This window comes from Emys orbicularis, chromosome 4 (assembly GCF_028017835.1).
Source record: "Emys orbicularis isolate rEmyOrb1 chromosome 4, rEmyOrb1.hap1, whole genome shotgun sequence".
Lineage (NCBI taxonomy): Eukaryota > Metazoa > Chordata > Testudines > Emydidae > Emys > Emys orbicularis.
The window spans coordinates 120,354,070-120,378,828 of NC_088686.1; the positions used below are offsets into that span (position 1 = coordinate 120,354,070).

The 24,759-nt window shown below is 54.5% G+C and overlaps 1 pseudogene; it reads left to right on the forward strand.

Annotated features, from left to right (window-relative positions):
• LOC135877808 (voltage-dependent L-type calcium channel subunit alpha-1S-like) overlaps window positions 1-24,759 on the forward strand; it is an 87,768-nt pseudogene that overhangs the window by 45,268 nt on the left and 17,741 nt on the right.

Below are 24,759 nucleotides of genomic sequence, written 5' to 3' on the forward strand. Positions count from 1 at the left end.
CAGGCGACCTGGGCCAGAAGGGGCCGAGAGCAGAACGCCCAAGCGATTGCTGGTAACCGTGCACCAGGGCAGCCTGGAGTCAGAGAGGGGCAGAAATGTTTCATCACAACAATTCTCCTGTGGAAAATGCTGATGCTGTTGAAAACGTGTCCCTTCTGATGAAATATCATTTGGAACCCCCTCCCGCAATGAAGCATTTTGCTAGCGTCAGCCATTCAGCCATTTTCTGAATGGAATGTTTGGGGGGGTTTTGGTTTGATTTTTCATTTAGAAACAAACCACAGATTTAAGCTGACGAAGGTCGAAGGCGGCGGGAAACATTCCCGTTTTCTCAGAGCAAAACATTTAGATCGGCTCCAAACACAACTTTTGTTTCATGGGAACTTTCTAATTTTTATGTTTTCAGAACAGGGAAAAAAATGTTCAAAATCACAGGATTTCCTGCGCAGTGAGAAATCGGGTCTGGCCTGGCTCTGCAGGGGAGAGGGGCAGGGAGCGGAGCTGGAGGTTTTATAGCTGGGAGTGTTTCATAATTGCCCACGGTGCCACCTCTGCTCCACGGGCGTCAACGCTTGACCTTTTTCCTCCTGTTGCCCCAGCGCCAGTGTGTCCAGTACGCGCTGAAAGCCCGCCCTCTGAGACGCTACATCCCCAAGAACCCCTATCAGTACCAGATCTGGTATGTGGTGACCTCCTACTACTTCGAGTACCTCATGTTCTTCCTGATCATGCTGAACACCATCTGCCTGGGCATGCAGGTGAGGAGGGAGCAAAGCTAACGACCTCGCTGTTGGGTGGCAACCTTTGATCACTGTCCATGGGGCCTGGGGGTGGGGTGTCCAAGACCACCTTGCTCTTGGTAGCAGACTAGCAAGCCATCAAAGTGAGACTCAGGCTGGGCCACTGGTCGGGTGCCCCTGGATATCTGGGTTTGGATCTTGGCTTGGAATACTTCAGGCAGTTCAGCATCCCTGCTCCAGGGAGGCCCCTCCTATGGAAAAGCCGCGGGTGCTATAGGTGAGGAGGGAGGGACGGTGGCACAGCTGTGTGTGAGTGCGGAGACGCCCCGGGCTGCGGATCAGGAGTCAGGAACATCTACAGAGCTGTGGGGCAGGACCCAGGGCTGGAACAGGGAGGGGGCTAGGGGGCAGGACTATTGGCAGAGCTGTGTGTGGAATGGGGGAAAGCATCACAACTTCTGCTCACATTCCAACCCCGCCAGAGCTCTAGGTTTGTATGTTGGTCTCAGGCTCTCACATCTGGCCCAGAATCTGAGAGCCCAGCCTCATACCTGCTCCCCATAGCCCAGTGGGCTAACCTGTGCCTCTTCCTGGCTCCCCAGCACTACAACCAGTCAGCTGAGATGAACCACCTCTCGGACAACTTGAACGTGGCCTTCACCATCCTCTTCACCCTGGAGATGTTCCTCAAGCTCATGGCCTTCAAAGCCAAGGTGAGTGTGGGGTGAAAGTCTGGGGGGCATGAGTCTGGAGAGGGGTGCTGGGGGGGTGCATAACGTGACCAGGATGTGGGCAGCCGTGCCCAGTGGTTGGAGCAGGAGTCAGAGCCCAGTGTCAGAACCGAGTTACCTGAGCTGAGACAAGGCAGGAGCTGTCCCAGCCATGGACAAATGCTTTGAGTAGCCACTGGACTGCTGCTACTGCCGCTGCTGGGCTTAAGAGCTTGTCTGCTGGCTCTCCCCACCCCTCAAGCGCGGTATCCACAGGCAGCCTGCTGCAAGCCAGCTGTGCTCGTTGGGTTGCCTGGAGACTGGCTCCGCTGCAGACCCCGATTCCTGACTGGCAGGTGCGAGTCCGGAGGGGGGCCCAGGGGGTGTGAATCTGGAGGAGGGCAGGGGCTCACCCCAAGCGGTGGGCATGGCATTTTCTCCCCATGCGGCGTCCCGGGAACACAATCCCCTCGGAGCCTGGGGCCCCGGAGAGACCTGCCCACGCCCAGTCACTCATGTGGACAGTGCCACTGAAGTCACCTGGGCAAGGGCTGCAGGCTGACCTGGCAGCTCCTGAGGGGAAGAGCAGGGCCAATCCAGGCCACAAGGGGGAGCCCTTCCTCCAGCTACCTGTTCGCCCAACACCCCCACCCCCACTCCGCTGCTCTCACTGTCCTGGGTGTCTCTCCAATGGGGGTGGGAGGCTAGTGGTCCTCCCTGGAGCTCTCCGGACCCCCCATCAAACCAGGCTTGCGTGTGAGCGGCCCTGGGAGAGCCCCTGAACCTCCCCCCACCACAGCCACTGAGCCACATGAGAGGCGAGGCAGAGCCCCCCGCCCCGCAGGCCTGTCCCCAATGCCACTGAGAGACGGCCATCACCTCCGTGGTCCCTGTCGATGTGCCCGGAGGGGAATCCCTCCCCTGCCCGACCTCACGAGCGATTCAGTCACGTGAGCCGCTGCTCCATGGGCTGCCTTGGCATCCAATGGTCGCTTTTCCCTGAACCCCACCAATGCCAGCCCTCGGGGGTAGAGAACCCCAAATGTGGATGGTCCTCTGGGAACCAAGCCCCCTCCAGGTCATCCCTCTGAGCGTAAGGGATAATCACAGGTTGTCTTGCTGCCACTTGGTTCAAACAGATCCATGCCCACCGGGCACTTACCTAGTACAAGAACAGCCTCCTCCAGCCTCCCCCTGCCTTCCCTATACGCCTGTAGCCCCAGGCAGCCAGCATGGGGCATGCCGCAAGAGCCGCTGCTTGCGACCCATACACAGTGATGTGGGCCGGGGTAGGTGCACTGCAGGGAATGTTTCCCAGTGCAGCTCCTTGGCCACACACCTCCCCTGTACTTGCGAGCCGTGTCTTCCCCGCCATCCCAGCCCTGACTCGAGCTCCCTTGATGGACAATCACACTGTTGCTGGGCCTGTTGGGGGCTAGGAGCGTTCGTTCCCTGGCGTGCCGAGGACTCGCCCAGAATAAGCATCGGCACCAATCAGCTGGGAAGGTCTGACCCCAAGAGCTCAGTGGGTGCTGGGTGCCAGCGGATAAGAGTAGACATGGAAGGAAATCTAAATCCAAGCTCCGCAGTGCTCTCTCCATCTCGAGGCATGGGGGGCAGCCTGGCCATGCTGGCTGTGTTCTGTATGGGCAAACGGAGACCCTCCCTCTGGCGCGGTGAGTGGGGCAGCGGTTTGCAAGGGAGAAAGCGCGCTGCGCTCAGGAACGGCAGGTCTCCTCCGCAGGGAGTTTATAACCCCCCTGTCTGACCCTCAGCTTCTTCCTTTCCTTTCCCCCTGTTCGGCCCCCCCAGTCATTCCCACCTCATTACTCTCTCCAATCTCAGGGCTATTTCAGCGACCCCTGGAACGTCTTTGATTTCCTCATCGTCATCGGTAGCATCATCGACGTCATCCTGAGCGAGATCGATGTAAGTGCCGCGATGGGCGGAGGGAACGTGTCCGAGAGCATGGGCAGGACAGTGATGTCATGGCAGTGACAGCCTTGGCAGGCTGCCAGCGTCCCACTGTCACATGGGAGGCCCGGGTTCCTGCAGGACTGCGCGGGACACCGGTCCGGCTGGCAGAGCAACCTGGGCCGGGCAGAAGGAGAATGGGGCAGGGGCATGGGCACACGGGTTAACCTTCTCCTTGCTGTTTAAGAGACAGCGCTGACGGGATCTCTCTTCAGCCATTACACAGCCATGGTGGACCCCCCCTAGCCTCAGTGGCCCTCACCCCACCCCTCCTCCTGAATCTGCCTGGAGAGGTACCCTGTGGAAACTGCCCTTGTCCTGGGACAGAACCAGAACCTCAAGCTGACTCCGCAGTGACATATGCCAGTACTCCCCAGAGGCTGCACCCATGCCGTGCCCTGCCCGTGTTCTTTAAACTCATGCCCAGATGGCTAGTAATCAGCTCATTGGCCTGAGATCACCATAGAGATGGCTGAAAGGGTTCCCCTTGCCTCATGGTCCCTATAAGAAGTTTCTGCCCTGCGCTCCGTGAGGGTCAGGCACCGTTTCAATCTGCTGCGTGTGCTTGGAGTGTGTCAGTGTGTATGACGATTGCCACATATACCCGGTGCCTACTCTGTATATGTGTGCCTGTATATCCAATATACACCGGAATGTATTCGGTATATACCGTCTACATGATACCACACGTGTACGCTGCAGTGTGTATGTACTGAGCAGCCTGCATACAGAAGCATTGTCAGAGAGGCGTGCACAGTGCATTGCTGGGAGCTGTGTACCTCGTTGCTAGCACGTGGCATGGAAACCGGCTCCATACACACATCGGGTGTGCGGTGCGTACAATCGACCCAGCTGTAGTCGGAGAAGTAGCTTCCGAAGTGAGCACTCCAGTGGGGTTAGCACGTCCTCGCTAATAAAAAGGCCCATCCAGTTGTCACTGCAGAGAGTCCCCGCTCTTTGTGCTGTCCCAGAGTAGCATTGATCCGTTCCCCCGCATCTGAGAGTGAACCATCGGCAAGGAGATCCGGCCCGGAGGAGATGAAATGTCATCCTCTCCTGTTCTCGGGCACAGCTTCCCAGCCCCAATGCACACCAGTCCTGCATGGTGGATTGCCATCCCTACAGCCCAGAGGAGCCCTCTGGCTGGCTCCGTTCTCCTGGGGCAACTGCACTGGCTGAGCGAGCTGCCGAACTCCAGAGAGCAGGACTCCTCAGAGCCGCCCCCCACCGGGTATTGGGTCATTGGCTCCATTCCCATGTCACCACCAGCTAACAGCAACCAAAAGCCCTCCTAAGCAGGACTGCCACCCCAGCTTTAGTGACCGGCACTGTGTCAGCCCCTCTGCTTTTTCACCATTCCCAGCCAGCACAAAGGACAAACCCCTTAGGGAGCTTGCAGAGGTCCCCAAATTGCCTGCTCATTTGGGCAGTTGCCAGCTGCTGTCAGGAGTTCCAGGCAGAGCAGCAGCTACCAGCCCCTTTCCCCAAGTGCCGAGTTGCCATCGAGCGGCTCTTTGCCCACGGAGTGCTCTCTGTCTGCTCGGGGGGCCTTGAAACACGTTCTGGGCTGCTGTGTCCTTCCCAGCAGTTCTCAGACATGAGGGCACCTGGGCTCCAGATCCCATTGTTGCTTGGGAAGGGATCCACTGGAGCTCTGGCTTCCCACTGGAAAGAGCTTGGCATTCAGTGGGTATCGAGAAACACTAACGGGTTGGGCACGCTGCCCAAGTCACCCCACATCCCCTCCTCCAACAAGAGACCTCGGGGCTGGTTTTTTGGTCTCGTTCCAGAGGGTTCACTCGGCCACCCCACGATCCCCCCACCCCTCATTTCCCCCTTGACATCGCTCCCAGGCACGCACCTTGACAGCCCCCCTCATGGCCACTGTCAAAGCTCCAGGGGTAAGGGGAGATCCTGTCTGGCCACCAGGAGCTAAGGGACCCAGAGTTCTAGGGACCGTGCTGGAAGTTTTGGTTAGGGGGAACTAGGCTTAGTGAAGCCGGGCATGTAGCTGGAGAGCATCAACCCCACCCGGTAAGTACTCCTCTCTGCCCGCCGTTGGCAGCTGGGGTTTCTGGGTCATTGCAAGTGGTCATTGCCCATCAGGGTATGTGTTTGCACCTGTCTCACCTGGAGTCTGTAGCCTTGTCTGCTCTGGAGACTGAGCGATTGCTTAGGGCCCCAAGCAGCTGATGGGGGCTCCCTACTGGCTTTTTCAGTATGTGCTGTGTGGGGGCCCCTCAGAATGTTCCTGCTTAGCCCAATGGGCTAGCACTGCCTCTGGCTCTGGAATGCTGCTTCCTGCCCAAGCGCACAGACCCCGGGAGCACCGTGGTTTAGGGAGACAGTACCCTCACGAAACTCTGCCAACTGGGTCCCAGCAGCGCCACTGGGACAGGTTCGCCAGTAACAAAGCCGTCCCTGGCAGTTGTTTTCTCCCAGAAAAATGTTAACGCTGGTTTGCTATGACTATCCTCTCTTGCTTTCTCTCTGCTTCCTTTCTCTCTCCTGTTTCTGTGTACGGCTGTTCACTGACTCGTGCAAGATGGGGAGGAGAAGGCCTTGCTATTTGAAGCCCTTTCCTGAGTCACTCAGGTCCCGATCCAGCAAAACATTGAAGCACATGCAAGCGGTCCCAATGGGACTTAAAGTTAAGCACCGTTGCTGGATCATGCCTTGTGACCGTGATCCAAAGCCCACTAAGTCAATACACTCGTTGACATCACTGCACGGTGGGTAAGGCCTTACGAGTGAAATTCACTCCTGCACACAGGGCCAGCACAAGGGCTAGACACCACTTACGCCTGGTGTGACGCTGTAAGTGGTGCTTGTAGCTGTATTCCGGGCATAGGGGAGAATTGCTTTCTATCCGCGGACCATTTTTGCGGATCGAATGTGGATACAAATTTTGTATCCGCACAGGGCTCTAGGAATAGCTACTCTCTAGGAATTAACGAATTCAGTACACTTGGGTGAGAGGATTTTGTGTGTGGACGCGAGCCGGGGTCGGGGCAACACCCGAGAAAGAGCCTGCATTAACTTGATAGTGAAGATGAACCCGAAGTGACTTAGGAGCTGAAGTCTCATTTTCAAAAGTGGCTCAGACACCTGGGAGCGTAAGACCTGCTCTGCACTTGAAAATGTAACTGTTCTGTATGTTGGCAACAGGCATGAATTTCTGACCAATATGTAGCTATAACAATGCCAGTATAAAGCTGCTATGTACTTGTATTCCCGTTCCCATATGGGAATAGCTATCCCTGTATAAAGCACCTTCTACACCAGTATAATTGCGTCCACACCAAGGCAGGTTGTATTGCTCTAACTACCCCGGAACAGTTCAAGCAGAACAACTTTCTAGTGTAGACAAGGCCTATGTCTCATTGAACGTCACGGGGGGCTTAGGCCTTTAAGTTGCTCTGGTACTTTTGCAGATGTTTCCCCTAGTGCCTATCTTTAGGTTCCCAAGTCAGAACATTTCTCTTCCAGTCTTACCCAGCTTGATATTTCCTTCAAACTGCCCTAGGGGTTGGGCCTGGATTCAGATCTGCCTTGTTCTGTGTGTTAGATTTTGGGCCATCCTACCCTGTCTTCTTTCTGTCTCTCTCTCTCTCTCTGTTTCCCATCTTTCCCTTCCCTCCAAGGATCTGTGTCTCTGTCTGGCTCTCTCTGGAACCCAGCCGCCTGTTTCTCTTTCTCTCTCTGTCTCTCTTTTGTTTCCTGCCTCTCTGACAGTTTCTCTTGCTGACTTCTTGTTCTCTCGACAGACGTTTCTTGCTTCCAGTGGCGGACTGTACTGCCTAAGCGGAGGCTGTAATGGCATTGTAAATATCAGCTGCATGTGCTTGCAGTGGGTCTCCTTATTTTTCTTCCTCTAGTTGTTTCTCTGCTGCACTCGGCTGCTGTATTTGCGTGGATTGCATGGTGTGAATCCAGGGAGCTGCTCTGCAATGCACAGGGTGACTCTCCCATAGCGGAGCGGGGGTAGGAGCTAAAGACACCAATGGTCTGGGAGCGAAACACACCCAACCTCTAGGAGATCTTCTTACCTCACATTGAAATGTGATCTCCATCCATCTGTCTATCTATCCACCCCTCCCTATCCCACCCCGACCCATCCATCCATATTACACTTTTCTTCTATCCATCCATCCTTTGTCCATGAAATACAGCAAAACTCAACCAGAGACAGAACCATCTAACTAAGGTTCCATCCAGCTGTTGTACAGACAGGACAGTCGCTCTATCTGCTCATTGTATCATCTAACGCAACGTTAGTTTGTAGAAGGTCTCTCCCCCCAGCTGTATGCGCACAGCTTCTTACAATGTGATTTGGTGCAATTGCAGGGATACGTTTCTCGAACCTCCCTTTCTCTGCGGAAGGTTAGTTTCCCTCCTGGCCTGACATTGCCCTGGGCTCTGGGTTCCCTCAGTCCCTGTTCGGCTGTGTATGGTACAGAGCCTGTGCTGGTGTCGGTGGTAATTGATCCCCTGGTGATGGACAAAAGCCAGGAGTCCCAGAAGCAATGTTCCCTCTAATTTTTCCCACCCATGTGCGGAATGAAGTTTGTTATGTGCACCAATATGGAGGTGACGTGTGACACATCACCTCCATATTGGTGAACATAACAAAATTCATGTGGTGGGGGTGGGGTTGAGGGGCTCGGAGTGTGGAAGGGGGCAGAGGGTTGGGGTGCAGGGGTGTGCGGGCTCCAGCTGGGAGTGTGGGCTCTGGGGTGGGGCCGGGGATGAGGGGCTTAGGTTGAGTGTAGGGGGTGAAGGTTCGGGCTGTGGGTGTAGCCTGATTTGGGGTGTGTTAGTAGTGTTAATTTAATGTATCCACTTAATTTAATTTTATTTAAATACATTTTTAATTAATTAATAAGTTTAATAATTTTACTAATTATTATTGTGGGTATTAATTAGTATGGGTTTTGGCTCGCCAAGTTGTTTGATCAGAAGATAAAGTTCGTCCTGAATCAGGCTTCACAGAGTTTATAAAAGGAACTTCGGGGGTATGACAGGAAGTTTACACTGAGACAGATATAGTCATAAAGACCTTTTTATTAAAATCAATGAAGATAGTAAGCAAATGGTAAAACAGTTAGAATTACAGAGTTACAAATATCACAGTTCTTTAAGATATAGATATAGATATATGAATATAAGATTATAAGCTGCAAAGTTGATTTAATACTCATACCCTGTTTTGATAACCCGGTGTTGGGAGATGTGATACCACGCCTATGGCAATTTCCGTTTTCACACCTCTGGCAGAGGAAGCTAATGCAGAGCTGTTTACTCTCTTTTAATTTAACTCGAAGCTGTACTAAAATAAAAAATAAGGGAGCTCAAATCCCTATTTAACTTACAATTTGAAAAGAAATAGAAATATGGCCTATTAATAGTTAATAGCCGTGGTAGATGGGTAGCATCAAGACGTAGTTGAGGCAATGAAGAGTAGACAGGAGCAGATAGGTGGGTAGATTGCCTGCCTAATGGTGAGCTGCTTCTCCTTTTTATAGGGCATTAGTCGGAAATCCTTCCTCTTATGCCCAAATTTCATTCTTCCCCCACGGAAATGTTAGGGTACACTTACCCCATAGGCTAGTATGTATGTGCGTATGGATGACAGGTATGTACGCATTTGTGGTGTATCTGTTAGAATTGTGGACAAAACCCCCCTTTTTTACCCTTTATTGCTATTGGTTCAGGTAAAGGTCTCTAGACATCTGCGTGGGTGTTTTGTCTAATTTTACTTTTCTGTGCTCCTAAGTCACGTGGGCCCTTTAACACCTCTCCCCGCCCCCACAGTGAAGCTCTACATAGCCGCTTTCCTAGCCGCCTCAGACACTCTCCCCGTGCTCCACCCCAACAGCCGAGATCAGCTGAGACAGTCCCTGGCAGCCCCCAGCTTTGAATGCCGGGGGGACAAGAGTCTGGGGATCCTTAGTGCTGGGCAGGGGCCCTGACTGCAGTTTCCTTCCCCTCTTTGGTACAACGGGGCCCAGGGCTATTAGGCATTTGCCCAGGTGCTGGCTAGTTTTCTTTGGGCTCGGGGCAGTGCCGAGTTCTTTGGAGCTGGCGGTGCGTCACTGAGTCAGGTGTTTCGAGCGGCTGCACACACCCCTAGGGGAGATGGCAGGCAGTGTTTATGAATTGAGACAGAAAGAAAAGGGGAAAGAGAAGGCGAGAGAGAGAAAGGAAGGGAGGAGCAGGCAAGCGAGAAGCACGTTTTCCAGCTGAGATGTGACGTGCGATCAAAGCTCAGTGAAGCGGAATAGCACCAGGAGGCAATTTCCGACAGCCAGCGATGCAGAGGAGAAGGCTCTCGCGCCAGCAGTCATGAAGGAAGCCGGCGGTGGACAGATGGAGGGGAACAGAGAGAAACAAACTCCATCAGTTTGGCTGGAACAAGTGGGGGTGTTTTAAAGCAGAAGGCGGTACCCAGAGACCTGGAAGAGCTTTTGCTGCTGGTGCTGATACTGCTCTGGGTGGACAGCAGCACCCTGGAATGTGAGGAGAGGCCAGAGATGGAGGCTGGGATGCGATTTGGGGCTGAGATGGAGCTGGGGCAGGGATCGCAACAGGCTGATTTTTCAGACCAGGAGCCCTTTGGAGAGCAGAATTCGGGACACTTCACTAAACCCCTCGGGATAAACCCACTCTGTCCTTTGCAGAGCTCCCCCCATACGAGCCATCAAGAGGGGCAGCTGGGGTTTCAGTGTGGCAACCTGGAGCGGCTGGAGATGACCTGCTGTTTTTGCTGGACCACTGCCTCTGGCACTGGCACCACTGTGGTGTTAAAGCCTGGTGACCAAATGTCACTATCCCCATTGGGCAGCTGGGGAAACTGAGGCACAGAGCGGGTCAGTGATTTGCCCAAGGTCACCCAGCAAGTTGCTGGTGGAGTCGGGATTAGAACCCAGGACTCGTGGCTCCCCACATCGAGCATTAGGCCACAGCTGCCTTGTGGGGAGTGGGATCTTGTACTATGATCATCTGATCTCATGCCCATGGCCTGTGCCTGGCACACCCCCTCTGTCCATACAGGCAGGTCAGGTCTCTGCTCCCCCCTCTGCCCCACGCCGCCCAGTGAGTCAGTGTGCCAGCCATAGCAGCTCCTGGCTCCTCCCCAGCGAACGCTACCGAACAGGACGGTGCAATGAGACAAGACAACGCTGACGTGGGCGTGGCGGGGGCTTTTCCCCACAAGCTGTGATCCTGGCTGATCAGCACTGTGGAGTGTTTGCTCAGCTTGTTCCAAAAGTTATTGGGAGCCTTTGCTCCGACGCAGACACCTGGGGCTCCTGGTGGGGAAGGCAGCATGTGAGCTACAGGGAAGATGGGGTTAGGGCTCTAGCTAAGGAGACGGAAGGTCCAGGTTCAATTCCCTGCCCCAGGCTCCCTGGGGAAGTCACGCTGGGCCTCAGATCCCCGTCAGAACCTAGCCCTGCCTTACCGCCCGGCGGGTGCGAAGACTGGGATCTGTGAATTGCTTCGAGATCTGCTGACACGAAGAGCTAGGAGGTGTTATTACTGCAGGTCCCATGCCCAGCAGCGTTTGGCTACTCGAGTGGGTGTTGTGCTGTCAGTTGTGTGTCTGTGGCCCCTGTCGCGGAGCGGAGAGTTCCCACTCTTGCCAAGAGCTTTTCTCTCCTGATAGCCTCCTTTGCTGCACCTCCCCCTCGAGAGGGCTCCGATCCCCACTTCCCTCCAGACAGGGAGGGACTCGCGGGGACTTAGGGCAGCAATATCGTCTTTCGAAGGTCTCCCCCACCCTAACCTACCCTATTCCTTCCTTCCCTTCCTCCCACCCCACCCTGGTCGGCCCCGCTCTATGATCCAAACCAAACATGCCCAGCCAGCTCAAACCCTTTGCCCCCTGCTGTAGACCTGCTGCAGCCAGGGGGCTCTCGGGCCCAGTGTGGTGGCAACCAGAGCCCCAGGTGAAGCAGGAGGGACCGGATTCCATCATGTAACCCTTGCCGGTGGAGCTGAGCATGGGGGAGGGAGGCTCTCTTCTGGATCATCCTCGCTGGCATGTACTGACTTGGTAGCACTCCTCCACCCTCACTACAGCATGCAGCTCCCCTGAGCCGGCCCAGCGAGTGGGCTTACTCTAACACACATAACACCCAACTGCAGGAGAGCCCTGAGCCGGGCTGCAGATCCGAGAGATCCCTGGGCTGTAGTGGTGAACAGTGGGGGAAATGCCACCAGTTCCGCACAGCAGTGGCTCCTCCTTGTGGCCAAGCAGCCCCGAAGAGCTCAGCAGGTCTCCTGGGCCTGCTCCCTCCCTCCCCTCCCTGGGGCTTCTGTTCCCACTGAGCAGCTAAGGGGCGTGCTTTGCCTGCAGGATTCTGCAGACAATACCCGCGTCTCCATCACCTTCTTCCGACGTTTCCGGGTGATGAGGTTGGTGAAGCTGTTGAGCCGGGGGGAAGGAGTCAGGACCCTGCTCTGGACCTTCATCAAGTCCTTCCAGGTGCGTATGGACCAATCCCCAGTGTGGCTGGGCAACTGGCTTTGAAGATGGGACCTTCAGCCCCAAAGCACAGGCCTCTACTGCTCAAGAGCTCCATTAGCCGGTAGCAGCAGCAGGCTGTTAACCTCGATATGGACTGGTCACTAGCTGGCACGCACTTGACATGTATGTTACCCAAGCATCTAGGAGTTCAGGAGGAGCCAAGAAGGGCTTCCCAGATGCTCATTCATACTGGTGTCAGCATGTCTCAGAGCCTCAGTTGGCCCCATATTCCCCAGACCAGATCAGTAAGATCGCCAGCTCCCTTGGACAGGACCTTCCAGGACTGGAGGGGCGCTGAGGGTGCTCTCCAGCACCTCAGTCGTAGGCACCTCTTTGTGCTGAGATTGTGCATGTCCCTTTCTCCCTCCCTCCCCCCCCCCACCCAGTGCTTTTCCTAGCTGCAGGGGCAGGGAGCTCCCTGTGCAGGCTGTGGAGTGAGTGACAGCAGCAGGAATGCTGGAGAACGGGTGTTTTTAGTGGCAACTTCCAGCCCCAGCCAGCAGCAGACAGCCTCACTCTCCGGCCAGCTGCCCCGCTGGAACCCTGGCTGGCACCAGAGCTTGGTAGCTCCAGCCCGGAGAACTCCTACTCCTAAAGCAGGCGGGATCCACAGCGGGGATAGGCTGCTCCCTCTCAGCTCCACTCCCACATGAGCCCTGGACCCTTTGTCTCACAGGCCCTGCCCTACGTGGCATTGCTGATCGTGATGCTGTTCTTCATCTACGTACGCTGTGATCGGGCTGCAGGTAAGGAGGTGGGGACAGCGCTGGGGCCCCGGCTGGCAGGGCGTGGGAGAGCCAGGATCCAGGGAGCAGGGGTCACCCCTCGTCGGGCACTCCTGCCGCACGACAGATACAACCCCACTGTCTTTCCACCAGGGGGGTCTCAGAGTGCTCTGCAGTCACTAGTGAATCAAGCCCCAGCAGCCTCCCTGCCAGGGGGAGGCCACTGTTATTATCCCCATTCCGCTGATGGGGAAACTGAGGCACAGAGCTGTCAAACTCCCCCGGCTTCACACAGCAAGTCAGTCGCAGAGCTGGGAACACACCTTGGGCCCCTGACTCCCAGCGCTGTGCCCAGTCCACAAGGTCATCCTGCCAGGCCAGCCCTTTCCCTGTGGTGCCAGGCTATTGGCTGGAAAGGAGCCAGCGGGAGCAGTGGTGAGGCCAGGAGCGGGAGCACGTGGGGTGGAGGGTAGCAATGAATGCCTATGGCAGGGCGTTCCTCTGCAGGGCAGCTGGGACCTGAGCATGTCATTCACAGATGTTTGGGAAAAATCGCCCTGGTGGATGGAACCCAAATCAACCGGAACAACAACTTCCAGACCTTCCCACAAGCCATCCTGCTGCTCTTCAGGTCTGTGTAGGCTCCACCCCTTCCTCATCCCACCTCATCCCTTCCCATTCCATCCCCTGGGGGTGCCCGGTACAGCCAGCCTGGGGGCATTTGTAATGCAGAGCCACTGCTGGGGGAAGCCAGCCTGACTTCCTCGAGGAGCGAAGACCCCAGGCTAGTCCCTCACTCCCACGGGTCATTAAAGGGCCCCTCATATGTGCCATGAGGTTGCACTGGATCACAATGCACCAGTCCATGGTGGTACAACACAAGGGCCTGGGTCTCCCTACACGGAAGCAACAATGAGGTGTAACCATCCTGGCACTGTCATCCTGGCCATCCCCAGGAGCTGGACCCAGCACCTCCAGAGCTGAACATGGAGCTTGTGCTGCGGGGCTACGATCCAGAGCCTCAAAGTTATTTCGGCATCACACGCGGCCCCTGAAATCGGTGGCATTGAAATACCTTTGAGGATCTGGGCGTAAGTCCCGCAGCTGGCACGGGCTCGTCCTAGCCGCTGGGGACCTGGCACAGAGGGGGAAGTATGGCTCGCTGACCAGCTGGTTACGGTTGCAACAGGTTCCAGGGAAAATACACTGTGGGTTCAGGTTGTGGCCTGAGTGTGCCTTGCGGCCCACACTGGGCTCCCCAGAACTCGCCCAAAGAAGACGCATGAGCCCTGTTGGGGATGCCCACAGCCCATCAGTGGTGCCTGACTCACAAGTCAGAGGTCAGCTGGGCTTGGTGCTGAACGCAAGGCCAAGCTGGAGCAGAGCGGGTCGGAAAGTTTTAGTTTTTCACCACCCAAAGAGGCTGTTGGGCTGAAATTGCAAAGTTTCTTGGGAACGTGTTGATTTCAACACCAGTTCTGATGGCAACGTTTCCAAATGATTTGAATCAAAACTTTAAAAATGTTTAATTCCTTGTCATCTTAGGTTAGGTTTGTTTCCACGTTGTGGAAATGAAGTGGTGTGTTCTCCATGCAGTAGTTCTACTAGACAGGCTGTGAAACGCTCTCCGGCTTGGATTGGCTGCCCATCGTGGATCGATGTAAGGACCAAATTGTCCCTAACATTCGATGTTTCAGAAATGAAATACTTTTGACTGGAGCCCTGACTTCCACTCCTCTGTTCTAACCGCTAGACGTCACTCTTCTCCCAGATCCAGGGATTGAACCCAGGAGTCCTGACTCAGTCTCCTGTTTTACCTGCTCCATCGTACTCCCCTCCCCGAGCGGGGGCTAGGACCCAGGAGTCCGGACGCCTAGTCCCCTGCCCATCCACAGCTGGGACTAGCACCCAATAATATTGATTCTCGGCCCCTGCTGTAACCACTAGCTCCTGCTCTCTTCCAGCTAATCTCATCCCATACTTCCTGGGCAGGGCAGCCCTTCCCTGCAGAGCCTAGCTGGCATTCTCCCTTTCTCCCTAGGTGTGCGACAGGCGAGGCCTGGCAGGAGATCCTGCTGGCCTGCAGCTACGGGAAAAAGTGTGACCCCGAGTCTGACTGGACCCCAGGGGAGGAGTACACCTGTGGCACAGGCTTCGCCTACTTCTACTTCATCAGCTTCTACATGCTCTGCGCCTTCCTGGTACGGCTCCTGATTCCGGATCCCCTGGTGTTTAGCTCCCGGTCTCTTCATTGTCCTTAACAGGAGAAGGGTGAAAGTGGAGGCCATAGGATTGTGCCAGCCGGGGACCAACCAGAGAGCGAATGCCAAGGCTTTCTCCCATGAGCTCTCCCATGTCACCCCAGGTCCGGGGCAGTCCAGAGCAGTCCAGCAGGGTCCAAAGGGTTCAGGGTGTTCTGCAATGCGCAGCTGCCACCCCCCTTCCTGCGAGGCTGAGGGTATAGCACGCTTCATTCGCCAGTGGCAGAAGGAAGGCTGGGAAGACAAACACCAGTGCTGCTCCAGAACTCAGTCACCAGGAGGCGCTGTCCTCACCCTCCAGAGCCCACCCCCTGGCAAGCCACTGAGCTACCCACAGTCACGCTGGAGGGGTTGACATGAATGGGCTGCCATGCGGATTGAGGACAAATGTCAGCATCCGTCTTGCGGGGGCGAGGGGAGGATTCGCCCGTGGTTCTCACAGGTTTTACTGGCTGGGTATGAAATATTTCCAGGGAGCTAAGGTCTGGTCCCTGCCCAACGGTAGCTGCAGACTCTGCTGGCTTCAGGAAACCCTCTCTGCTTGGCCCTCACTCAGCCCCTGCATGAGGGGATCCATCCATTGACCCTTTTCACCCTCTTTTTTCAGCCTGGGATCCTGTGGGGCACATGGGTCCTGGGTTGGGTCTTGCTCTGGTGAGAGCGAGGCATGTAAAAATGACCCTCTAGTGTGTTCTCCATGCAGTAGTTCTACTAGACAGGCTGTGAAACGCTCTCCGGCTTGGATTGGCTGCCTATCGCGTATCGATGTAAGGACCAAATTCTCCCTAATCCACACAGCAGGCCTGGTCCCTGCACGATGGGTCCCCCAGGGAGAAGACAGAGAATGTCTGAACGAGGATATCGGGGCTGAGATCTAGCAGGCAGGTTGGAGAGGAGAATTTTGTACAAAGTGTGTAATTTGTCAGAGGAGACCAACCAGTAGCAGTTTAGAGCACAGGGAAGATAGCAGGGCACCAGGCCGTGCGCTGTCATTTTATATACGTCCTTCACATTTGGAGACCTCATGTCCTGCCCTCTCTGGTGCATTGTGGGACAGACGCTCAGCTGACTTCAATGGGAGCTGCTTTGTGCCAGCTGAGGATCTGGCTCCGCATCTGGTCCCCTTCACGTACGCTCCTCTCTTGCCAGATTATCAACCTCTTTGTCGCTGTCAGCATGGACAGCTTTGACTACCTCACGCGGGACTGGTCCATCCTGGGTCCTCACCATCTGGACGAATTCAAAAGAATCTGGGCAGAATACGACCCGGAAGCCAAGTGAGTGAGCACTGGTCTGTGGCTGGCCTGGGTCTGAGTGGCAGCCAGGGAGGCCAGCGGATTATTTCCTTAAAAGGCTGAGAGAAGTTAGCACAGCTGGAAGGTGCTGGATTGGCAGCCTGTGGGACTGAAGTCCCCTGTTTATCCACAGCTCAGCCATAGCACAGTTAGCGTCAATACCAAGGACTGTGGCAGATTCTCCAGTGCTGGCAATTTTTAAATCAAGCCTGTACGTTTTTCAAGATGTGCATTAGTTCAAAAGGAATTATTTGGGGCAAGTTCTCTGGCCGGTATTATACAGGAGCGTTGACCGGTTCTGTTCCCTGCTACCCAGAACGCACAGGTTCACAGACAGGCCCTTGAGCTTGAAAAAGAATGTCATTTCTTCACTGCTTCAGTGAGTGATCAGGCCACCGAAACAGGGCCAAACAGGCGCACCCCCAGGTTCAGGTACTCGCCTTGAATACATTGTTACAAAGTTATTCATTATATACGGTATAAACACTTTCCTGCCTAGCCGAGATTAGCTGGCTAAGTCAGTTGTTTACCTGATGAGGTTGCTGACCAAGATGTTCACTTGATTGAACTGCTGACCCAATTGTTAAGCTGATCAGGTTGCTGGCTCATCTTTTCGCCCAGCTGTTCTCCCTCCCTGCCAGACCATATCCCAACACCAAAAATATACATGCTACATGTTACATATCCTACAAGGAGGTCAGACTGGATGAGCACAGTAGGCTCTTTTGGCTTATGGCTCTAAAGCCCTGCTGAGATGATCATCCGAGGTGCTAGTTATAACAGTGGCTTTCTAAGACCTGTTAAGAACTGGCCTGAGACACACCAACTCATTTAACGCAGGCCCCCAAACTGCCCCCAGCTGGATTCTAGACTTGGGAGCTTCCAGTCCCCAGTGACATAATATTGAAGCATCCAGTCCCCAGTGACATAATATGTCAGCAGTGTAGTGTCATTCTACAATGGCCTGCAATATGAAACCCCATCAGTTCCAAAATTATCTGTCTACCTACCTACATACTTCTCTGCCCCCCATCTCTGTAGTGCCTGGGGGCCTTGCCTACATTAATGAATTTACCCTCGCGCCAGTCTGTGCAGCACAGAAGTGTCCATGTTGAAGATGGAGTGTAGCAGTGCGGGACACACCCCTGCGGCGCCTCCTGCTGGTTGTCCTTGGGAATTAGCTCTGCCAGCCTTGGAGCGCCCTCTGCAGGCTGGTGATCCGCCTTGTCACTGGCCCCGTGTCCCTCCCAGGACCCCGGTGCCCCTTTCTCTGGGTGCTGCCCCCTGGCAGTACCCCACAGTTCTGGGTCTCCCCCTCCCAGGGGAACCCCCACCCACTATCCCCACTTCGCCTCAGTCTTGGCTACTGCCCAGTCTCCGTCTAGCCCCCGTTCACTGGGGCAGACTGCAGTATCAGCCACTCATCACAGGCAAAGGGGTTCGGACCTGCTGCCTCTGCCTACCCACGAGCTGCCCCCTGCAACCCAGTACCTAATAGGCCTTACCAGGCCTGCAGCCTGGGGCTTTCCTAGGCCGGAGCCTCCCTGGCTCCCTTGGCCTTTCCCCAGCTCTGCTCCACTCCAGATATCTTGTTAACCTCCCTGCAGCCAGGCCCTTCTCTCTCTGAATGCAGAAAGAGGCTCCTGGCTCCCAGCCTCTTATACAGGCCAGCTGTGGCCTGATTGGGGTGTGGCTCAGCTACGGCCACTTCCCCAATCAGCCCGGCTGTTAGAGCTGCAGCCCTCTCCAGGGCTGCTTTTACCCCTGCAGCCCTCCTTCAGGGCTGATTTCAAGCCCTTTCGGGCAGGAGCGGGTGTCCACCCTGCTACATGGAGAAACTGAAGTACAGACAGACTTAAAGCCCAGATTTTTCAAGGTTTTTGGCATTGCTGCACTGAGTTTTGCAATGCCTAATTGATTTAGGAGCCTAAGGTTCATTTTCAAAAGAGATTTAGGCCGTAAAGAGCCAAAAATCCCATTGCCAGCATCTATATCCCTTTGGAAACGAGCCTTTGGCTCCTGAATCAGTTCGGTGTTGCATCACTCAGCGGAGCAACGTCTGATACCGTTAAAATCTGGGCCTAAGTGACTTCCCCAAGGTCACACAGGCAGTCAGTGGCTGAGCCACAGATCGGACCTTGAGCTCCTGCCCCCCAAGCCAATTAACTCCCCACCCCCAGCCAGGGTTTGCAATTCTACCACTGGAGCAGATGGGTAAAGCACAGCTGTCTCTTGACTCCTGCAGGGGAAGAATCAAACATCTGGATGTGGTGACCCTGCTGAGACGCATCCAGCCTCCCCTGGGCTTTGGGAAGTTCTGTCCGCACCGCGTGGCTTGCAAGGTAACAACCCCTTTGCAAAGGGTAAGGTTCCATGATTGACATGCTGGACGGCTCTATCCCAGTCCCGGCCCCCTCCCTCCAGCACACCCTGCAGCCTCTGGGTTCCCCAGCTCCCACCGAAAGGGGCTGGGGAGAAATCCAGGGTTGGTTTTGTGTATCCTCATGATCTGATATCAAGTGTTTAATGGAGAAGGAGGCTTTTGGGGGGAGCGAGACAATTTAAACGGGCGGAGGCTGACACACTTCAGGTTTCCTGAATTATAATCCCCCATGGTACCGTCAGTCCAATACAAGGCAGAGGCCCCCAGCTCTGAGAAGACCCCCAAACTCTTGGTCAGACACAAATCTCAGCTAGAGATGGGTCCAAGCTGCACGGCTCAGCTCTAGTGTCCCCATGTTCAGGTCTGGGGTTGGGGACTAGGCCTTTCTTCAGCTTCGGTGGGTCCCATTGTAACTGCATGAAAGCTCTTATGGTGGGAGTCCAAACTCCTCAGCGGGGAACGTGTCCCGTTGTCCGCAGGGGGCAGCTCTCCAAAAGCCGGGGGCTGCAGAGGGAGCAGGGAGAGTGGGCGGCACTTCTTCCTGCACCCGCTCATTCTCCACAGAGCATGGGAGACATTTCTGACTCATGCCATCAAAGCGTTAACAAAGCCACCCAGTTCCTGGGTCGAAGTTCAAGGCAGTTTTGCCATTTTAAACCAGCTGTGGATTCTGGAGCACTGGGTGAAATGGCATGTTATCAAAAGGCCATGCGGTCTTATCCCAGAATCCTTTGGGTTGGACGGGCTCTCTAGTGGATCCTCTAGTGCACCCCGCTGCCTTTGTGGTTGAATGGATTTCACTGATCCCATCCCTGATAGAAGGATGTCTTGGTCCTGCTTTGAGCAGGGGGTGGGACTAGATGGCCTCCTGAGGTCCCTTCCAACCCTGATATTCTATGATTCTATGTTTTCCCAATTCCCTCACCTTCGACATCTCCACTGGTGAGGCCACACCTGCCATATGCAGCCTGCCGAATAACCCAACCCGTCTGAGTTATAACCTTTAACCTGACTGTTCCCATGCAGCCTATGCCTCCGTGGTCTGTCTTTGCTGACTGGTGAGCTGTGCTCTGGAGAGCGTCCTTTGCACAAGTGCCGTGAAATAGAGACGGATCTCCGTTGTCATGAATATAAAGGGGACTCTCTCTAAGGGGGCTGCTGGTCACAGATGGACCAGGAGGGTCTCTCTGGTTCCCTAGCTCTCAGACTGTGCTGCCATTGTCACGGCGCAGCATCTCCCTTAGGCCTGGCCTGAGCGGTCCTGCCGGGGTCTGCTGCCGGCCCTGTGCGTGGGAAGTGTGCTCCGGGCTGGGGGTGAACGCAGTTGTCGTTTGTTGTGCAGCGCCTGGTGTGCATGAACATGCCTCTGAACAGCGATGGCACCGTCACCTTCAACGCCACTCTCTTCGCTCTGGTGCGGACAGCCCTCAAGATCAAGACGGAAGGTGAGGGACACGCTCTGTCTGCTTTGGTGCCCTGCCCTGCCAGCATAGCGCTGGCTGGTGCATCTATAGAGACTGCCTCCAGAATGCTTCCCTAGCCCCACCCATGCAGGGGTCCCTCCCCAGCCATCAGCGTGAGATGTGAGTAATATCGGCTACCCTGGTGCATTTCATCTGGGCACCGAGGGCCAGATCCTTTGCTGCTGCAAATCAGCATGACTTGACTTCAAAGGAGAGATGCCTGTTTACACCTGCTGGGAACTTGGCCCCTTATAATTTAGCCTCACAACACCCACGTGAGGTAGGTGAGGGTTGTGTAGGGATCCTTTCACCCATCCACAGAATGCTGCCTTCTTCTTTGAGGAGTGTCCCTGGCGGTGCTCCACCCCGAGCACCTTTGATTGGAGATGTTCACTAGCAGTGCCTGTTCGTCCCATGCGTGCACTCCAGACATCCCCGGGCTCCGTACTGAGGGTATATAGAGCTGCCCAGGCAAATTGCCCTCGATTCCTTCTCAACTACCCGCTGGCCTGAGACAGAGCGTCAAGCTTGCCCGCTTCCGCTTTGCTCTAACTTAGCCTCGAGTTCCTAGTTCAAGGTTTAGTTTAGTTTACTTGCCTCTCTCCTTTATTTTATAATTGTCCCTCTTCGGTTAATTTGGGGAGGTTCTGCTTAATAGCCCCTTTTTTCCTCCTCCCCCTTTCTGAGGGGTTTGCCTTGGGGATTGTCATCAACCTGGTGTGCCGGGATTCCTGGGATGCAAGCGCTGCCTTTCCCGCTGGGAATCGACCCTGGTCAGTGACGGACATTCCCAGTGTATCCGCTGTCTGGGACACGCCTCCAATTCCAACCAACTCCAAGATCTGCTCAGCTTTTCAAAGCAGATCTAAAAACTCCTGGAGATTCAGCTTAGGATCCTCATGATGGAGCTCGCCGTCCAACCAGCTCAGGGTCCAGGCCCAAGAGACCCCCTGTACAGCCGCAGCCAAGTGAGCACAGTGCCCCTCAATCGCCGTACCCCGCTCGCCTCGGACTTTGCGGGTAGGAAGACAGAGCGCACTGCTAAAATTCCCAAGCAGAGTTCCGGCTCTCCTCCTGGATGGCCCACTTCAAATGACCCTCAGTCACCGTCAAGATCGACCGTTTCAGAGACCTCCTGTCCCAGGTGTCAGGAATGAGGGCCTGCAGCTGAGCCTGGGACTAGCTAGTCTCCAGGCATAGCAAGCCCAGATGGGCTGCAGCAGGACCGCCTGACTGGCTGAAGGGAACCAGCCAGTGTGCTTGTAAGCCCAGCAGCAGCAGCAGGTCACTAGCTGCTCAATGCTTCGCCCACAGCTGCAGTCACCCCAGGCCTATCTTGCTCCAGCCTTGTTCTGCCCACTCCCAGCCCTGCCCCAGCCTGATTTCTGTTTAAACCCAGTTTACTCTGGCTCTGGACCCTGACTCCTTCTTCCTGACTCCGGTTCTGCCCCTTGGCTCCGGAATAAAGCTCTGATCCTTGGTTCTGAGCTCCAACTAGTAGGCCGGGTGCCCCAGTCCTGACACCAGGAAGGGCACCGCTGAGGGTCCATCCTTCTCCAGTATCAGGAACTCATTGAAGACCCCGAGCTCCTCAAAGACCCACAATACCAAGCATTCCTCAGTGCCAAAGTTGTCCGCCATATCGTCCAAGCATGACTGCTACAGAAACGACCCTAAACGCTCTGCCTCTAAAAAGTCTGTAGCATAAACAGACTTTTCAATACCACCTCCGGTTCCTAAACATGTGACCCTGACAGCAACATCGGTTCCTCTGAGCTCAGCATCTTCAGTATCAGCGCTATTGACTAGACAGATACCACCAGAACAATCCGCATCCTCGGTGCTGACACTGGTCGCATCAGAGCCCCATCCAGTCCAGGTTCACCCAGTACCACAGAAGTTTAGATTCTCCAAAGACTTGTTGGAGTCTGATGAGCCAGAATGGGTACCACATGGCTATCGGTAGTGAAATCTGCAGGGCCTCTGAGACCTTACTTTCCTCCGGTACCCCCGGGTTCTCCTGTACCACCTGTCCCAGGTGGAGAACCATCCTCGCCTCCAATGTCTGCTCCTCCTCTGGACTGTGCTGAGGACTCCACTTCAGATTCTCAGCTATCTGTGCAGGGATCCCCTAGGTACCACCATAGCAGCATCTCTCCTGATACCTTTGTGACGGGCTGGACCCCCTGGGATGTCACCTGCTGTGCTGGGATTTCACTGAGTCAGACCATTCTGCCAGCCTGGGCCCCCCTTTACCTGGTCTTGCTGGGCTCGGCTCCCCCGTCTTTTCCAGCCCAGCACACAGGCAGGGCCACACCCGCCTGCACAGAGAGACAGAGATCCGCTCTGGGAAGACTCAGCTTAAGGAGCTTGCCACAGCACCCAGATGTCCACCCTCCCTTGGAGTACAAACCCGAAATTATATGAGATTCGCCTCTTCTCTCAGTGTGGAGGAGGGTGTGCACATCTTCCCCTCCCCCCCCCCCCGTTAGAAATCACATCGACTGGGTTCTATTGTAAACCAGAAATAAATGTATTAAGTAGAACAGGTGTGTTTTAAGTAGTTAAGGAAGTAGCAGACAGAACAAAGCATATCTGCCCCAAGTGTTTTCTCCAAAGTCCTGGCAATAGTAGCTGTGCACAGGTGGGGAATAATCATCTTTCCTACCACGACAACTGGCTGTTCAAGGACCATTGTATGTCAAAGTCTTCTCTGCAATACAGAAGCCATCTGTAATGTCCACTTTGACTCCAGTTCAACAGATAAACTTCACAGGAGCATCTCTGAATGCCCTAACATCCAGAGCTTACCTTCCTTCCGACAGATTTCTGATACTGATGAGCTTAGTGCCAAGATTCAAATAACCCCCTGACAACAGCAAGAAATTGCCTCCAACTGCTGGCTCATATGGCAGCTTGTACTTTCATAACACAACATGCCAGGTTACATCTTGCTGCTTCCAGGGTTGGCTCAGAATAGTCTATCACCCGAACAAACAGTCAAGACAATCTGGTGTCTGGCCCTCATCACGTGCTACACTCGCTCAAGTGAAGGACCTGTCCAAAGTCCGTGCAGGAGTTCCTATCACCCAGCCGCCTCCTACCATCGCCATAACTTTGGATGCCTCACTTGTGGGATGGCGAGTGCAGCTAATGGGACACACTGTCCAAGGGAAATGGTTGTCTCAAGAGTCTCTCCTGCACATCAACCTCCTAGAATTAGGAGCAGTCAGGAATGCCTGAATCCACTTCCCTCCCTTAAGCAAGGGCCAATCCATGAAGGTCATGACAGACAATGTAACCTGCATGTTCCACGTAAATCTCAGGGAGGGGCGAGATCCCCTTCTCTTTGTGCTGAAGCAATAAAGCTGTGGAATTGGTGTCAAGCCCCAGTCACATCCTCACAGCCGCTTACCTTCCGGGCATGCAGAGCACCATGGCCAATGATCTGAGCAGACATTTCTCCCACGATTACGAGTGGGAACTGGACCCTCAGATCCTCAAACAGAGATTCCTGACCTGGGGTTTACAGAAGCAGACATCTTTGCAATTACCGTCAACAGAAAGTGCAAGAAATTCTGCTTGAGAGGAGGACTGGGCCATCAGTCGTTGGGAGACACCTTTCTCATTCCTTGGGCCTACTCTATACATTTCTGACACCGTTGATTCAGAGGGTGTTGAACAAGATCAAACGAGACAAAGCCAGAGTCAGTCTAGTTGCACCAGCTGAGCTGAGGCAGGTCTGGTATCCTTCCATGACTCACTTCACTTCCTGTCCAGCATTGCAGCTTCCAGCCATGTCCTATGTGCTGTCCCAGGACTCCAGTCGGACTCTCCATCCCAACCTGGCCATCTGCTGACTCCGAGCTTGGTTCCTCAGTGGTTTTTGGGGATAGAGGTTTCCTGTTCGACAGAGATCCAACAGGTCCTATTAGAAACATCAGAAAGATCTCTACTAGAAATACCTTCAAAAATGGACCTTGTTCCTTCTTCCCTCTCCCCTGTTTTTGGTTATCTATTGGATTTAAAGTATTCAGCTCTTTCTGTGAGTTCCGTCAGAGTTCATTCATCAGCTACGACAGCCTTACGTTCCCCTGTGCAGGGATTCATTCAGGCTTTGCTCATCCCATGACAGCAAAATTCATCAAGGAATTGGTTAACCTTTTCCCGCAGAGCCTGCTCCCGCGTGGGATTTGAACTGTCTCATGAAATCTCCCTTTGAGCTGCTCACTAAGTGCTCTCTGGTGCACTTACCTACGAAAGTGGCATTCTTAGAGGCAGCATTGGGGAATTAGGAGCATTGGGGAATTAGCACTGGGGAATTAGGAGCATTGATGGCTGATTTCCCGCCCCCCTTCCCTGTTTTCTTCAAGGATAACGTTTTGTTAGGCCCACATCCCAAGTTCATACCTAAAATATCCTCTGATTCGCTCATTAACCAAGTTATCCACCTTCCTGTGTTTCCCCCAGAACCACGCCAGACTAGAGAGGAAGCTGCCCTCCACAGCTTGGATGTTAGAGGGGCGTTAGCTTCTATTTGGACAGAACCAAGCCATTTAGACAGTCTCCCAGACTGTTTATCTCAGTTGTGGACAGATCCAAAGGATCCACAGTCTCCCCCCAGAGACTTTCAAAGTGGGTTCCCAGTTACATTCGTGCTCGTTACCAGGCTGCTAAT